Source organism: Peromyscus maniculatus, chromosome 4, assembly GCF_049852395.1.
Source record: "Peromyscus maniculatus bairdii isolate BWxNUB_F1_BW_parent chromosome 4, HU_Pman_BW_mat_3.1, whole genome shotgun sequence".
NCBI classification, from domain to species: domain Eukaryota; kingdom Metazoa; phylum Chordata; class Mammalia; order Rodentia; family Cricetidae; genus Peromyscus; species Peromyscus maniculatus.
In genome coordinates, this window is record NC_134855.1 from 93,195,929 (window position 1) to 93,210,768 (window position 14,840).

Here is a 14,840-nt window from a genome sequence, read left to right on the forward strand (position 1 = left end):
GGGGTGAGTTGAGGGCAGCCTATGAGGTGACTCGTTGGGTTGATCTGTGGTCATGACTAGAATCCTATTTCACTTTCTTATATAAGTGTTGCCATTGATTTTTTTTTAAACATTTCCCTTTACTGTTCACCATTATTTTCTTATCTTTTTAAAAAATGTATTTATGCATTTTTAAATCAGATTTTAATATAATTTTATTTGAAATGAATTCTACAAAAGTATACATGTATATACTTAATGTGCATGTGTGTGCGCGCGCATGCGTGAGTCCATGTCAGCCGAGGCCAGAAGAGCATACCGGTTCTCTGGAGCTGGAATGACTGCTGTCGGGAGCCCTCTGGAGTAGCTGCTGGAGCCTAAACTTAGCTCCTCTGGAAGAGCAGTGTGTGCACAGCTGAGCCATTTCTCCAGCCCCTGTTTTTGTAGATTGTATGTATATGGTATGTTAAAATTAGGTGTGTAAATGATACATATAATAATACAATTTTATACAAATTATACATACATGTAATATGGGTTTGTATCAGGCTACCTTGATTTCATAGAATAGTGATTAAAGTAAAATGTCATGACAATTACAAATATTTTAAATTTTTTTTCTTAAATGTTTCATCGATTTGCATGTAGTTAATAAATTAACCCTTTTATGCATATTTTAGAAAGTTTTGATAAACATAGCTGCTGTGTCCCCATAACTATAAAGTAAAATGTGGAATACGTCTTTCCCCTTGCTGTGATCTGAATGTATCTCCTAAAATTTGTGTGCTGAGATGTAATGATTACTGTGGTAGTATAAAGAGGTCATGCTTTTAGGGGATCATCACACGATAAAGGCAGGCCCTCTTGGGTGAGTTGGGGTCTTTTTTTTTTTTTTTTTTCCCCGAGACAGGGTTTCTCTGTGTAGCTTTGTGCCTTTCCTAGAACTCACTTGGTAGTCCAGGCTGGCCTTGAACTCACAGAGATCCGCCTGGCTCTGCCTCCCGAGTGCTGGGATTAAAGGCGTGTGCCACCACCGCCCGGCTAAGTTGGGGCCTTATTAAAGGGACCGAGTGAGGGGCCTGGAGAGACGGCTCCATGGTTAAAAATGCACACCACTCTTGCAGGAGACTGAGTTGAGTTCCTAAACACCGATATCAGATGGCTCACAACCACCTGTAACTCAAGTTCCAAGGTGTCCAGGGCCCTCTTCTGTTCATGCACATGATTAAAAGTGTAAATACATTGAAATACAGAGGGGATCTTGAGGGAGTGTGGTCGTGTTCTTGTATTCCTTTGCCATGAGGACACTTTGCAGTTCTTCTGGAGGACACAAGTACCAGGTGCCATCCCAGAGACAGAAAGGAGCTCCTTGATCCTGGGTTTCCCTGCCACTAGAATTGTGAAAAACAGATTTATGTACTTTATAAATTTCCTAGTCCTGGGTTATTCTGTTACAGTACTACAAATGAACCAAAGTATTCCCCAAAACCATTTTTTTGTCCCTTTCTGCTCCCCGATCCCTAGCACCTAGGAACCTTGATCTGCTTTTTGATGTATGTGTATCTTTCCACCCCAGAATGCCATAAAAAGTGAATTCTACTGAATGAGTGTTTTGGGTTTGGCGTCTTCTAATAGCATATTTGAGACCCACCCATGCTGTTGTGTACACTACTGCAGGCTACTCGTCTTTTATGGGAAGGCATTTGCTTTTCCTTCCCCTGTGGATGTCTGTGCTGCTTTTGGTGTAGAAAAGTGCTACGCAGTTGTGTAAAGGGCTTTGAAAACTAGAAGCGTGTCAAGTCATATCACACTTGCTTTTGATAAGATGTGAGGAATTCGGGATTTGATAGATGTTGGATTGCGTTAATGCTGTGGTGGGTTGAGACTTTGTGGGACATCGGGTTGGGATGAATGTATTTTATATGTGGGACAGATGTGCATCCCTGGGATCAGAGGGTGGATAATGGTAGGCTAAGAACCATTCCCCTTAAACATGTGAGGTTTTAAACTATGGATCCTATAAATGTCACGGAGATTTAGGCTCTTTGCTGATGTCATTAACTTAAGGGTTTTAGGGAAAGGAAAGTATCCTGAATTGTATTCGATGGGTCCTATATGGAATGAATGTATCCTTCGAAAAGGGAGACAGGGGAGGTTTACCACCCACATACATAGAAACCAATGTGAAGCTGGAACAGAGTGCTCTGAAGATGTTTGCAAGGAAAATTTTTAGGATGAACCACTAGTTAAGGAATGCTGGTAGCCACCAGCAGCTGAACAAGACAGGAAGTGGATTCTTGTCTAGAAATCAATTTTGGTGATCGTAATGTTACTTTTACACTTCTTGCCCCCCTGAACGATAAGAATAAATTTCTGTCAAGTTTTTGTTATTTTTTTTAGAGTAGCCACAAGAAACCAGTGTTTGGCTATAGAATTTTGTTTGTTTATATGTTTTGTTTTTTGTTTCTTTGTATGAGATTGACACTGAAGGACTGGAGGTGTAGTTCAATGGTAACATGCTGCTGGCCTGTCACCTGAAGGCCCTGGGTTTGATTTCCAACATCCTACACACACACATACACAAACAAAACAAAACAAAACAAAACAAAAACAAAAACTGATTCACTTGAGGGCTTTGTTTGTTTTTTAAAGCAACTATGTTTAGAAAACCAGTTGTAGTAGATTGGAATGAACCTTTTTTTTTTTTTCTTGTAGCACTGAATGTTAATGTCTAAAAAACTAACAAGACTTTTTGGGACCATGTTTATATTCAAGAGTTCTGCATAAGGAAAGATGAAAGGATATGATGGAGCACAAACATAGTATTGGCTAGAGGTAGATCAGTTGTCTCATTAATGACTCATATCATGAGTTGCCTATGAAATTTGCTGAACATTATTAGACAATTGATTTTGGTCACTAACAAAAATTAAAATTTGTTCCTTGGTATTTTACTTTGTATTTTAAACCTGTCCTTTGTAAATGCTTTTCAGGAGCCAAATTCATGTTAAGAATACAATCAACTCTGTTTTACTTAACATTAGGCCAATGTGATAAAAATCTTGTGAACTGAAGTCAAGATTCAGTTTGCAGCTCTGAGAAAGAGGTGAGGGAGTAGAGACTTTATACATAATCAGACATGCGTGGCTCATTTCCCGGGATTGCCCAGTTCAAGGCCGAAAGCCCCTAAGAAGAAAAATCAGAACTTGAGGGCCATGGGCACAGTTCAGTGAGTAGAGTGCTTGCCTAACATGCTCAAAGCCCTGAGCGCCACCCCAGCACTGATGAAAAAGGCACAGTGATGCACATCTGTAATCCTAGTACTCAGGAAATGGAGGCAGAAGGATCAGGAGGTGAAGGTCATCCTCCAGTGTGTTCAAGGCCTGATCTACATGACATCCTACCTCAAACAAATTAACCAACCAACCCCCCCCCCCACACACACAAAACTCAGTATTTGAATTGGAATTGTGAATTGGACTAATTTCTTATTTTATTTATAAACATATCCATATATTATACACATAATAGTCTAGGTCAGTTATTCGGGTAACTATCTGGTTCATCTTTTATTAAATATCTGGGTTTATTCTTATATTAGGAAAATAAGTTTACTGTGGGATTCTGGAGTTTCAGCAGTGACGTTATTGTGGCATTATATCTATGAAGTGATCATGCTGTCCTAGAGAAAGTGATACTTTATAATTAGTGCTGGATGATGGGAGCTATTTTTCTATCTTCTTACCCTATGGTCTAAATTATTTTAACTACCAGAAATCTTAATAAACAATTAATGGCTCTGGTTCTTTGCCTAGAACAAAATTTCTAAGTTAAACCTGTACAGAAAGTCCACTTTCTACGTGACTTCTGGTCGGCATTAGGACAGAGGCACAGCTTACTGATAACTGTAGTCAAACTTGGGACTCTGAGAGCAAGGGGGGAGGCATGATGCTGCCCACCTGTACTCCAGGACGCTGGAGACTGAGGCAGCAGGTATGAGTCTGAGGCCACTCTGGGTTACATAGAGAGACCTTGCTTCAGAACAAGGCCTGAACAAAGCAAAACAAAAAGACTAAAAGGAGAACTGCAACTAATCTAACTCTCAGAGAACTGTTAGTCATAGGATTTCAAGATGGAAATAAATTTTAAGGAGACCAAGAAATATTGACTTTTCTCTTTAGATTTTCTCTTTAGATTTTAAACATCTTCTGAATAAAGGCAGTGTCCCCTATTTGTACTTTCTTAAAAAAATACAACTCTTCTTTTTTCTTATGATGCCAGGGATGAGACCCAGGGCCTCACATGAGGCAAGTGCTTTCCATTGAGTATTTCCAGTCCCAGTGTGAGACCCTTACTGTTTGTGAAATATATAAGGTATGCTTCAGAATTTATGAAGGTTCTATTCTTAAGAGCTGAAAAACTCTCCTAAGTCAGGGAAAATTATACATACCCTAGAAAAATAATGACTTGTCCAATTGTGAGATCATATTAAAATTATGTGTTTATATTGGGAGATGGGAATAATTCATGTTATTGGAACTGCCATGGGGGAAAAAATAAAGTTTTGATCTCATACTCATTTTTTTCTCAACTTTTATTGATTCTCTGTGGATTTTGAATCCTGCTTCCAGATCCCACTTATCACCCATCCCCTCTCTTCTGCCCTCTGCCCGTGCAACCTCGCTGCCAAAACAAAACAAATTTTAAAAGAAAAAAAAAGAGAGAAGAATCTCACTGTGGAAGTTGTAGTATGGCCTGTTGAGTCACACGGTTTACCCTTTAGTCCATTCATCTTACTTGTAAGTAAGTGTTCTTTGCTATGAGTCATTCATTGATCTTGTTTGAGGCTCTGGCGTCTGCTACACCACTAATAATGGGCTCCCTTGGGGCTCCTCTTGGATATCCTGTTGTTGTCCTGTGTTGTGGAGATTCTGCAGTTTTGGATCTGTAGGTTCGTCCTCTTCACATGCTCCAACAGTTCATAGATGCGGTGGATCTTGGGGTGGGCCACCTCATAGCCCTGGTTCTGGGCCTGGGTGGTAGCTGAGTTGATCAACCCACCAGCTTTCCCTCAGGGTCACTACCAGGGTGAGCTCTCCAGCACTGAGGCTAGCTCACCCAGTGTAGCCTGCAGCAGGGCGTGGGGCCAGTTCTCCTGTTCTCAGGCTCCCAGTTCTAGCCCACTCACTCTCACACCACCAGGGCCAGCTCTACTGTTTTGCCTAGGTGAGGTGCAGGGCCCTCTCTCCCAACTGCTGCAGAGGTTATATGGGGCGGGGTGAGGGGGCGGCAAATGGGGTGTGTGTGTCAATTCTCCTGTGTGTGGCAGCTGCTGAGGGGCAGGGCTAGTTCTCTCACTCTCCTGACCCCAGGGCCAGCTCTCTCACCTGTCACAGGTAGGTAGGGGCGGAGGCGGAAGGGCATCTTTCCCTCACCCATGCCACTGCCTCAAACTAATTTTGAATCTTTATTTTCTTTCAATCCATAGTATAAGCTTCACCATTCTAAAACAGCACACGATTAATTCAGTAGTTTTTAGTATATTCATGAAATCAAGTAGCCCTCACCACGACCTAATTTTAGAGCATTTTCTTTCTAAAAAGAAACCTCATACACATTAGCAAGTACCCTCTGTCTCCTGCAAACAGCCTTGGCAACCACTAATGTACTTTTGGTTCCTGTGGGTTTTCTTATTCTGGACAGTTCATATAAATGGAATCTTATAGTATCTGGCCTGGCCTTTGTGATCAGAGGTTATTTTGTTTGTTTGTTTGTATAATGTTTATAAGGTTTTCTGTGTTAGAGTGTAGATAGATCAGTGCTTAATTTTCTATGAGATAATATTCTAGTATATGAATATACCACAGTTCAGTTATCCATCATCAGCTGATGGGCATGTGGATTATGTCTGTCCGTGTCTATTATGAATAGTGCTGCCTAAACACTTTATGTAGGATTTGGTGAGGACACATTTTCAGTTCTTGACATATCTCAAGGAGTTTCATTGCTGAGTCATATTGTAACTCTTTAATGTCTTTTAATTTATTATTGTTATTATTATTAGTGTGTGTGTAAGAGAGAGTGAGAAAGATTGTCTGTATGGATGAGTGCTATGGCACATAGAGGTCAGCGGATCGTTTCCAGGAGTTGTTTCTCTCCACGGTGGGTTCTAGAGATCAACTCAGGTCGTCTGGCTTGCATAGCTAAGCGTTTTTACCTGCTGAGCCATCTCACCAGCCCTAGTCTGTGTTTAATATTTTAAAGGGTCAAGGAAGTTTTCTAAAAATTCACACCATTTTCAACCTGCTACTCTTGTATGAAGGTTCTTCTTTCCCTCATTCTTGCCAACACTTGTTAATGTCTGTGGTTTTTCATTATCATCACTCTAGCCAGTGTGGCCTAGTCCTTTGTAGTAGGTTTAGTTTGCTTTCCCTAATGCACGGATTGTGTCTACTAATGCCTAATGCCTTTTGTATCTACTGGGAGATGGATCTATTCAAGCTCTTTGCTTATTTTAAAATTAAGTCCATGTATTTTCACTAAATAAGAATGGGAAGGTGGTAGAAGTCCATTTTCTTTGGCTATATTTCCCCTTATTCCTATATAAATATATATTTTCTCAAAATGTGAATATTTATGGCTTACAGTATGAGTTCCCTTTTCCTATAGAATAGACTGTTACAACAAAGTTGCCTATAAAGCAAGTCCCCTGATTTATATCATAGGAAAGGAATTTTTTTTTTTATAAAACCATAAACTGTTGAAAGACAGTATATGATAAAAAAAACCATACTTTTCTAAGGCACAAAATTATTCCCCATAAAAATCTATAATCATATTCAACATATAAAGCCCTACAAATCCTGACATATCAATATGTGGCAGTTTGTCACACAAGTTCAGAACCTTCAGCATAGTGCCAGCTGAAAACTAGTCATAGCTATGAGGGGAGGATTTAGCCATTAAGAAAGAATTGCTTTTGAAGATGTCAGATGCAAACTTGGGGTTTGGGGATGATGGTGATACAAGTTATGTTCTAGTGTGTTCTTCCTTATTTGTATTTACAACTTAATTTATGCACATTGACATATGTACATTATGATTACTGACATTATTGAACTGTATTGAAATTTCATCATGTTCCCATTTTCTTATCTACTATGATGACATCATAAAGTATTACACCATTAACTTCCACGTGTAATGCAACTTAGGTTTTCTTTGACTTACCTGATATAGGAGAATGCTTCATATGCCAAATTGCCTTACCTCTGTGGTCTTTAGCTTCTGTCCGTTTATAAAGGGAAAAGGTTGACTTTAATGTTCCCATCTTCTCTCCAGAAATACCCATTAACACAAATGACTGGAGCAAATAGTGACGGCATGGGATGTGAGAGTATCCTATGTTCGGTTGTTACCTCCAGAGTAGAAGTTCAAAGAGATTTAAGGAGATTTAAGACGGATGAGTGTTGTGGACTCTAGAACAAGCATGGTAATGTATAGTTGTGTGGCATCTAAGCTGCACAGGGGTGTGAAAGCTGCCAAGGATTGTTAGAAGTTAGAAAGACGCCAGACTGAGTGAGTCCTCAGTGCCCGACTTGTAAGTTGGAGTATCATCCTGTAGGCAACAGACAACGACACGGGCTTTGGAAGCCGAGAGAGTAACATAAGCAAAATGTCTCTGAAGAACATTGGTGGTGAGTCGGAGCCTGTGCCAGAAGCTGTGGGTGTAGGAGGCAAGGGAGGTGAATCGGGAGGCTATTCAGTCATGTAGGGGAGTGGGCAGACGTGAAACGAGGTTTTTCTGTTTTTAATGGTAGACTCAACAAGAAGTGGTGAGATGTCCCAGCCTGAGGGAGAAGCGTGAGTCTGGAATGACTGAGGCATTCCTAGCTCATGTCTCTGCGTTTATGAAAATTAGATGAGGGGATAGGGACTGAAAGCATGTTTGTGGGAACGGAAGGAGATGGTCAATGGTCAATTTGATTGAGAGATATCTGTGACCAAATAGGAGGAAATCCCTACTAGAAACTCTCATTAAGATCAGGATTGCTCTAACCCCTCCCTGTACGTTTTTTGTGTATGTCCATATATTTGGGAGCTATGGAAGTAGTTGGTGGGGGCACAGCTGGATACACTTTCAGCTGGATTAACGTGTAGTGTGAAAGGGGGAAAGGTTTACGAGAAGTCTCTGGAAAACCCAGGAAAGAAAGCAAACAGCCAGGGAAAGGTAGGTAGAAAGACAGTTAAATCTAGAATCCAGAGGAAGAAAGATTTCTTCAGAAAAGGACAGTCAAAGGAGCACATGTTTCAGAGAGATCCACCAGCATAATGTTGTGTTGAGCTTTGATTATGAGAATTCCCTATGAGGTCATTTGTTGAACGTTTGTTCCCTTGTTGGTGGCTCTTTTAGAAGGTTTGGAAACCTCAGGAGATGGGACCTAGTTGGAGGCAGTAGGTCAGTAGGGTAAACCTGGTCTCCAGCCCCTCCCTCTCTGCTTCTTGGCCTCTGTGAAGTGAAGCGCCTTCTCCCTCCACGACCCCAGTGCTTTCATGTTCTGCCCAAGCACTAGGGCCACGATACCACAGAGCAAGCCTTCAGAAGCCCTGAGCCTAAATCACTTCCTCAGTAGGCTGTTTTCTTAGGTCACAGCTACTCAAAAGTAAGTAAGCGGATGGCTTTGAGATTTAGTGATTAAGATGTCTGTGACTTTCGCTTCCGTTGAGGGTGGGACAGAAGTCAGATTGCTGTGAGCTAGAGGCTTAATGGGATTTGTGGACCCAAAGGCCTGTTAGACCAAAAATGTATTGATGGGAAAGAAGTGATAAACAGCCAGACATGGTCTTGTTCCCTATAATCCCAGTACTCAGGGGGGAAAAAAGAGATGGATGATAGTTTGAAAGGAAGGCAGCTGTGGGTTAGGAAACCAGAAACACACTTGGAAGGAGATGAGGAATAGCCAGGGGAGAGAAAGAACTAGAAGAAAGTTGAATTTTATCCAGTGTGGGAAATAGTATCATCACAGGCTGCTGTCAGGTCCCACTGTATGTTAATCTTTACTCTTGTAATAAAACGACTACAAGTTTAATTCAAACCTTCTCATAGTGTAGTTTAATAAGATTTATCAAAGATATCGTTGCAGAGAGAAAAGTTGAAATTTAAAAAGGTGGCTGGTAAACATTTCCTATGAATTTATAATTTATATAATTTGGTAAGTTAGCAGAATTACTTAGGAGAAAAATGACCAAGATTCTGGACTGGCTGGCGTAATTAAGTATTCGTCACCTAGACTTCTTATTCTTTATCTGATTTATGTTATGGCTTGTTCTGAAAAGTTAATACTTAAATTTAATTAGAAAGGTATAGATACTAAGACTGTAATTAGTTGAAACATTTAGAATAGGAGGCTTTAAAGCAGAGAGAATCCTGGAGATCGATTTATCTAACAGCTCTTTAGTTCTTTCCCCGTGTTTGCTACTTAGTTTCATTATAAAATGTATCTTGAGATACAAATGTCTAGAGATAATATAAGGAGCCTCTTCACCTCTCTGTTTGCTTTAGATACTTTTCACTTTCATAGAAAGGAAACATTCTAACACCCTCTGCATTACTTTCCCATCAGATTAAAAAAAAAAGATGGACAATTATGGGTATGATTGGCATCTGCAATTCCTTCCCTCTTCTCTGTATGTGAGGTAGCCATGATTGAGCTGACTGCTGCTGTTCTTATACTACATCCAGAGATGCCCATGGAAAATAAATGGTTCTATTGTGGTTTTATACTTTGGATAACTTATATAAAATGTAGATGTAATTCTATAACATGCTTTTCTTGGTAAATACTGTTTTGTTTGTTCGTCTTTAGTATTTGTTCATATTGATAATCTGCTGGTGTAAGTTCCCCACTTCCTGCTCTTACGAATGTATTAAGTGTCCTTGGGAGTGTGTTCTATCTTATTTGAAAATAAATGTACCATGTACTGCCTTAAGACTGGCACAAATGTCCTGCGTTGTATAGTTTGTTAGGACTCTGGACATTAGCTCAATTCTAATATCTAGCAAACAGTTTGGGTTTTTCCTGACTATTTATTTTGCCATTATTACTCTCAGCTTTGTGCATTCCATCATTATTCCATATTTTCTAGAGGTAACTTGGGTAAGATTTTTAATTTTTGAAGATAACATTTTTTTTTGGGGGGGGGCTACCCTTGAAATCCTTAAATCTAGTTTAATTACACTTTGGTGAGATGTGGTCTAGTTATGTCTCAAGCAGTACTTCTGACAGCATTATAGGACAGGGTTTAGAGAGCAGGTCCAGGAAAGATGCGGGGAGCACTTATGCAGGTCTCAAGCTTTGAGATGGGACCATAAACATGCATTACCCCAAGGGTAAATGTGAACTGTAAGCAATGAACTACACTTCTGTCTAATGTCATAGACATTAGATCTCATAGACATGGTACATGAGGAGCCAGGTACCAAAAAAAAAATGTGTATTGCGTAGGACATTTCTTTAAATGTCTACCAATAGGCAACACTAACTTCTAGAATACATACTTGTCGTGGAAGAACTAAAGGAAATCAAAGAAAGACCAGAAGAATTATTCCTTAACTGGGAAGGATGATGATTGCCTAGGTGTTCCTCAGGATGCTGAAGATATTGACCTAAATGGTTTTCTTCCATCTTTAAAAGAATGTTAATTTCTTATGCTGCATATTTATTCCATGTGGTATTTTTTTTTGTTCTATTCACAATAATTTAAAAGGAATTCTAGTGGAATGGATAAATGTGTTTCTTTTATGATGAAAGAATATTACAAAAATCTGTGTTCCACTCAAGATTTTTAGACATTCTATTTCCATGTTCTTTGGATGCAGAATGAAAACATAGGCCGGTAGATAAATGGCTGTTGGCAGTGGAATCTGGATTTTACAGAATATGCTCTTTGTAAGTGGGAAACTCTTCATTAAATATTGTTTTATAAGATTAACACCTTAGAAAGTATTTTCACCATTTATACTTAAGATGTCAATGTAGTGGTATTGTTTTCCCCAAAATATTGTGTACCTTAATAAACTTATCTGGGGTCAGAGAACAGAAAAGCCACTAGGTAGGCGGTTATAGCACACACCTTTAATCCTGGCATTCCAGAGATAGAAATCCCTTTGGATCTCTGTGAGTTCAAGGCCACATTGGAAATAGCCAAGCATGGTGACACGCCTTTAATCCCAGAAAGCCAGCCTTTAATCCCAGGGAGTGGTGGTAGAAAGTAGAAAGATATATAAGGCGTGAGGACCAGAAACTAGAGGCTTTTTGGCTGGTTAAGCATTTGGCCTGGTTAAGCTTTCAGGATTTGGAGCAACACAGTTCAGCTGAGATTCATTCTGGATGAGGACTCAGAGGCTTCCAGTCTGAGGAAACAGGACCAGCTGAGGAACTGGTGAGGTGAGATAGCTGTGGCTTATTCTGTCTCTCTGATCTACCAGCACGGACCCCAATAACTCGTCTCGGGTTTGATTTTATTAATAAGAACTTTTAAGATTCCTGCTACATCTGGCGCCCAACGTTCGTGTTACGAATTCATGAAAAAGCTGTTTGCCTGTGGCCTTGTGAGCCCCAGCTCAGGCCCAAGCTACACTCAGGCGGTCGTGGTGGCACATGCCGGTAGGATTTGCTGAAGGAGACAGAGGCAGGAAGATCCCGAGTTTGAGGCCGGCCTAGGAGGCTTGGGAGAAGCTTTGGCCCGGACTGAACCACAAACAGTGGTGGGACCATGGAAGCAGTGGCTACTGCTCCATGTTTCCAGCTCCTTCTCATCATGTTGGTGACTGCGGTGATGCTGCTACCTGGAACGAAAGGTTTACTGCTGCTGGTTCAGAGAAGAATAGCCAGGACCACCGTGTTACAAGAAAGCATCGGCAAAGGTCAGTTTGGAAAAGTTTGGCGAGACAAATGGTGGGGAGAAATTGTTGTGAAGATTTTCTGTTCTAGGGAAGAATGTTCATGGTTCCGAGAGACAGACATTTATCACACTATAATTGCTCCAAACCACAGAGGAGGCAAAAAAAAAAAAAAAAAAAAAAAAAAAGTCTGCAGGAAACCATGACCATGCCTAACAGTGACTTTGAAATCTTCAAAAAGATGACAGGATCCTACAACGATGATTCCACATGGACTATGGTAAAGCCATTAAGCCGATTAACACCATGGAAAAATCGACTTTGGACTACAAACTGGTCAGAACAATTTCTCGAGAGGACTAGTTGAGATGATCCAGCCTGACAGACTACTCAAACAAGGACTTAAAACAAGCCCTGAACTTTCCTATTATGCAGAGACTGGACAAATGATACAGGACTTGACAATTAACCCAAAAATTTTCTTTTCAAGATTCCCTAAAGATATCTTCACCCCTAGAAAGCAAGAAAAAAAAGAGAATATAGATATGAGATAGATCATCGAATCTACTCTGAGAAAAAAGATAAAGAAATAATAGGATAAATAGGTGGATCATTGAATCTACACTGAAGAAAAAGGGGAAGATATAAAAATGACAAAAGGTAGACTACTGAATCTATTATGAAAAGAAAAAAGAGAATATGGATATGATAAGATAAAAAGGGAGATTTGGAATCTACTTTTAAAAAGGAACTACTTGTTTTAAATAAGATAAGTAATGAAAATTTTTTGGTCTGAGTTTATCAGATGTTACTGGACTGGACATTGTTAATATATATAATGGAGTTTTTATCTGAATCTGTCAAATGTTAATGGACTAGACAAAATTAATGTAATTTTTGTCTGTATATATTGTATATACTTATTAGATAGTTTTTCTTGTATTAGTTATAAGCTTTCTTTAATTTTAGACAAAAAGAGAGGAGATGTAGTGGTATTGTTTTCCCCAAAATATTGTGTACCTTAATAAACTTATCTGGGGTCAGAGAACAGAAAAGCCACTAGGTAGGCGGTGATAGCACACACCTTTAATCCTGGCATTCCAGAGATAGAAATCCCTTTGGATCTCTGTGAGTTCAAGGCCACATTGGAAATAGCCAAGCATGGTGACACGCCTTTAATCCCAGAAAGCCAGCCTTTAATCCCAGGGAGTGGTGGTAGAAAGTAGAAAGATATATAAGGCGTGAGGACCAGAAACTAGAGGCTTTTTGGCTGGTTAAGCATTTGGCCTGGTTAAGCTTTCAGGATTTGGAGCAACACAGTTCAGCTGAGATTCATTCTGGATGAGGACTCAGAGGCTTCCAGTCTGAGGAAACAGGACCAGCTGAGGAACTGGTGAGGTGAGATAGCTGTGGCTTATTCTGTCTCTCTGATCTACCAGCATGGACCCCAATAACTCGTCTCGGGTTTGATTTTATTAATAAGAACTTTTAAGATTCCTGCTACATGTCAAGGTATGCGATGGAAATCACATTTGAGTACAATACACCTGAAATCTGATAGAAACGCCGAGGGAGTAGTGGTAGTTTCAGTGTACCTTAGCTGTGGAGAGGATAACAGACAGTACCTCACAGTCCTCTTACTCGGACTGTTTCCTGCCAGCAATAGTTCCTTTATCTCCCAATACAAAAAGAAAATTGTATTTGATGCAGCTAATTAAAGGAAAACTGCAATTTGATTTTTAAAGATGGGAATATTATCTAAAGCTATTTAATTTGGTCAAAACATTTGACCTCTGTGGCTTCAATTTTCTATCAAAAAAGCAACATGTTCCACCTTTCAAGGTGGTCTGTGGTATAATACAACCTCATAAATGCTTGGGCAGAAGTGTTAGCCTACATGGCTGGCAGAGCTATTTTCTAGGAACTGTTAGGAAGGCACAAGTATCACGGGAATTAAGAATTTAGGTTCTAGAATTGGATGTGGATTTTTATTCACCATTTTATCTAGATGCTTAATTGTGTATTTTAAATTAATGTTTCTTCCTGCATTTCTTCATCCTTGCAATAAGGATATTAGTATGGTAGGTGAGGTTGGAGCATAGTGAGTTAACCTCCCAGAACTGGACACGAGACAGCCTGGACTTGACTCTTCCCCTGGTGTGAATTACATGCCGGAAACTGCACGTGGAGAAACTCATTCCAACTGTGAAAATACTTGCAGATGGAGTCTCCACAGCCCATCGCCCTTGGCTGCAGGAGATGTTCCAGTCCCTGTCCCACACTCTGCCCTCTTGCGGTGTACTCCACAGACTAGTCTCTCATGCTGGTCTGCCTACAGAGGGAATTCCTCATTGCCTGCCCGTCCCCTTCTGCTATCATAATGACTGGCTGATAGTTCGCTACACTCTTTGGTGCTATAGCTTTGAGTTCTATGACTCCGCTGGCCTTCCCACCTGCCTTGTGGGTACTGTGGTGGTATTGTGTTCCCCAAAATATTGTGCGCCCTAATAAACTTATTGGGGGTCAGAGAATGGAACAGCCACTAGATACAAAGGCTAGAAAATGGTGGCACTCACACCTTTAATCCTAGCCTTCTGGAGGCATGGATCTCTGAGTTCAAGGCCACATTGGAAACAGCCAGGCATGGTGACTCACACCTTTAATCCCTGGGAGTGATGGCAGAAAGCAGAAAGATACATAAGGCATGAGGACCAGAAACTAGAAGCATTTGGCTGGTTAAGCTTTCAGGCTTTAGAGCAGCAGTTCAGCTGAGAGCCATTGGGATGAGGACACAGAAGCTTCCAGTCTGAGGAAACAGGATCAGCTGAGGAACTGTTAAGGTGAGGAAGCTGTGGCTTGTTCTGCTTCTCTGATCTTCCAGCATTCACCCCAATAACTGGCCTCAGGTTTGATTTTATTAATAAGACTCTTTAAGATTCCTGCTACAGGGTACTTGATC

The 14,840-nt window shown here is 40.3% G+C and overlaps 1 protein-coding gene across 4 annotated transcripts in view; it reads left to right on the forward strand.

Annotated features, from left to right (window-relative positions):
* Cdin1 (CDAN1 interacting nuclease 1) overlaps nucleotides 1-14,840 on the forward strand; it is a 216,227-nt gene that overhangs the window by 39,522 nt on the left and 161,865 nt on the right. Inside the window, exon 1 of one of the 4 annotated variants that reach the window (XM_076570319.1) lies at nucleotides 10,833-10,928. The exons of the other annotated variants lie outside the window; for them this stretch is intronic. The gene's annotated coding sequence lies outside the window, so the exon portion shown is untranslated. Of the gene's footprint in view, nucleotides 1-10,832; nucleotides 10,929-14,840 lie in introns of those variants that run through there. 4 annotated transcript variants of the gene reach the window in all.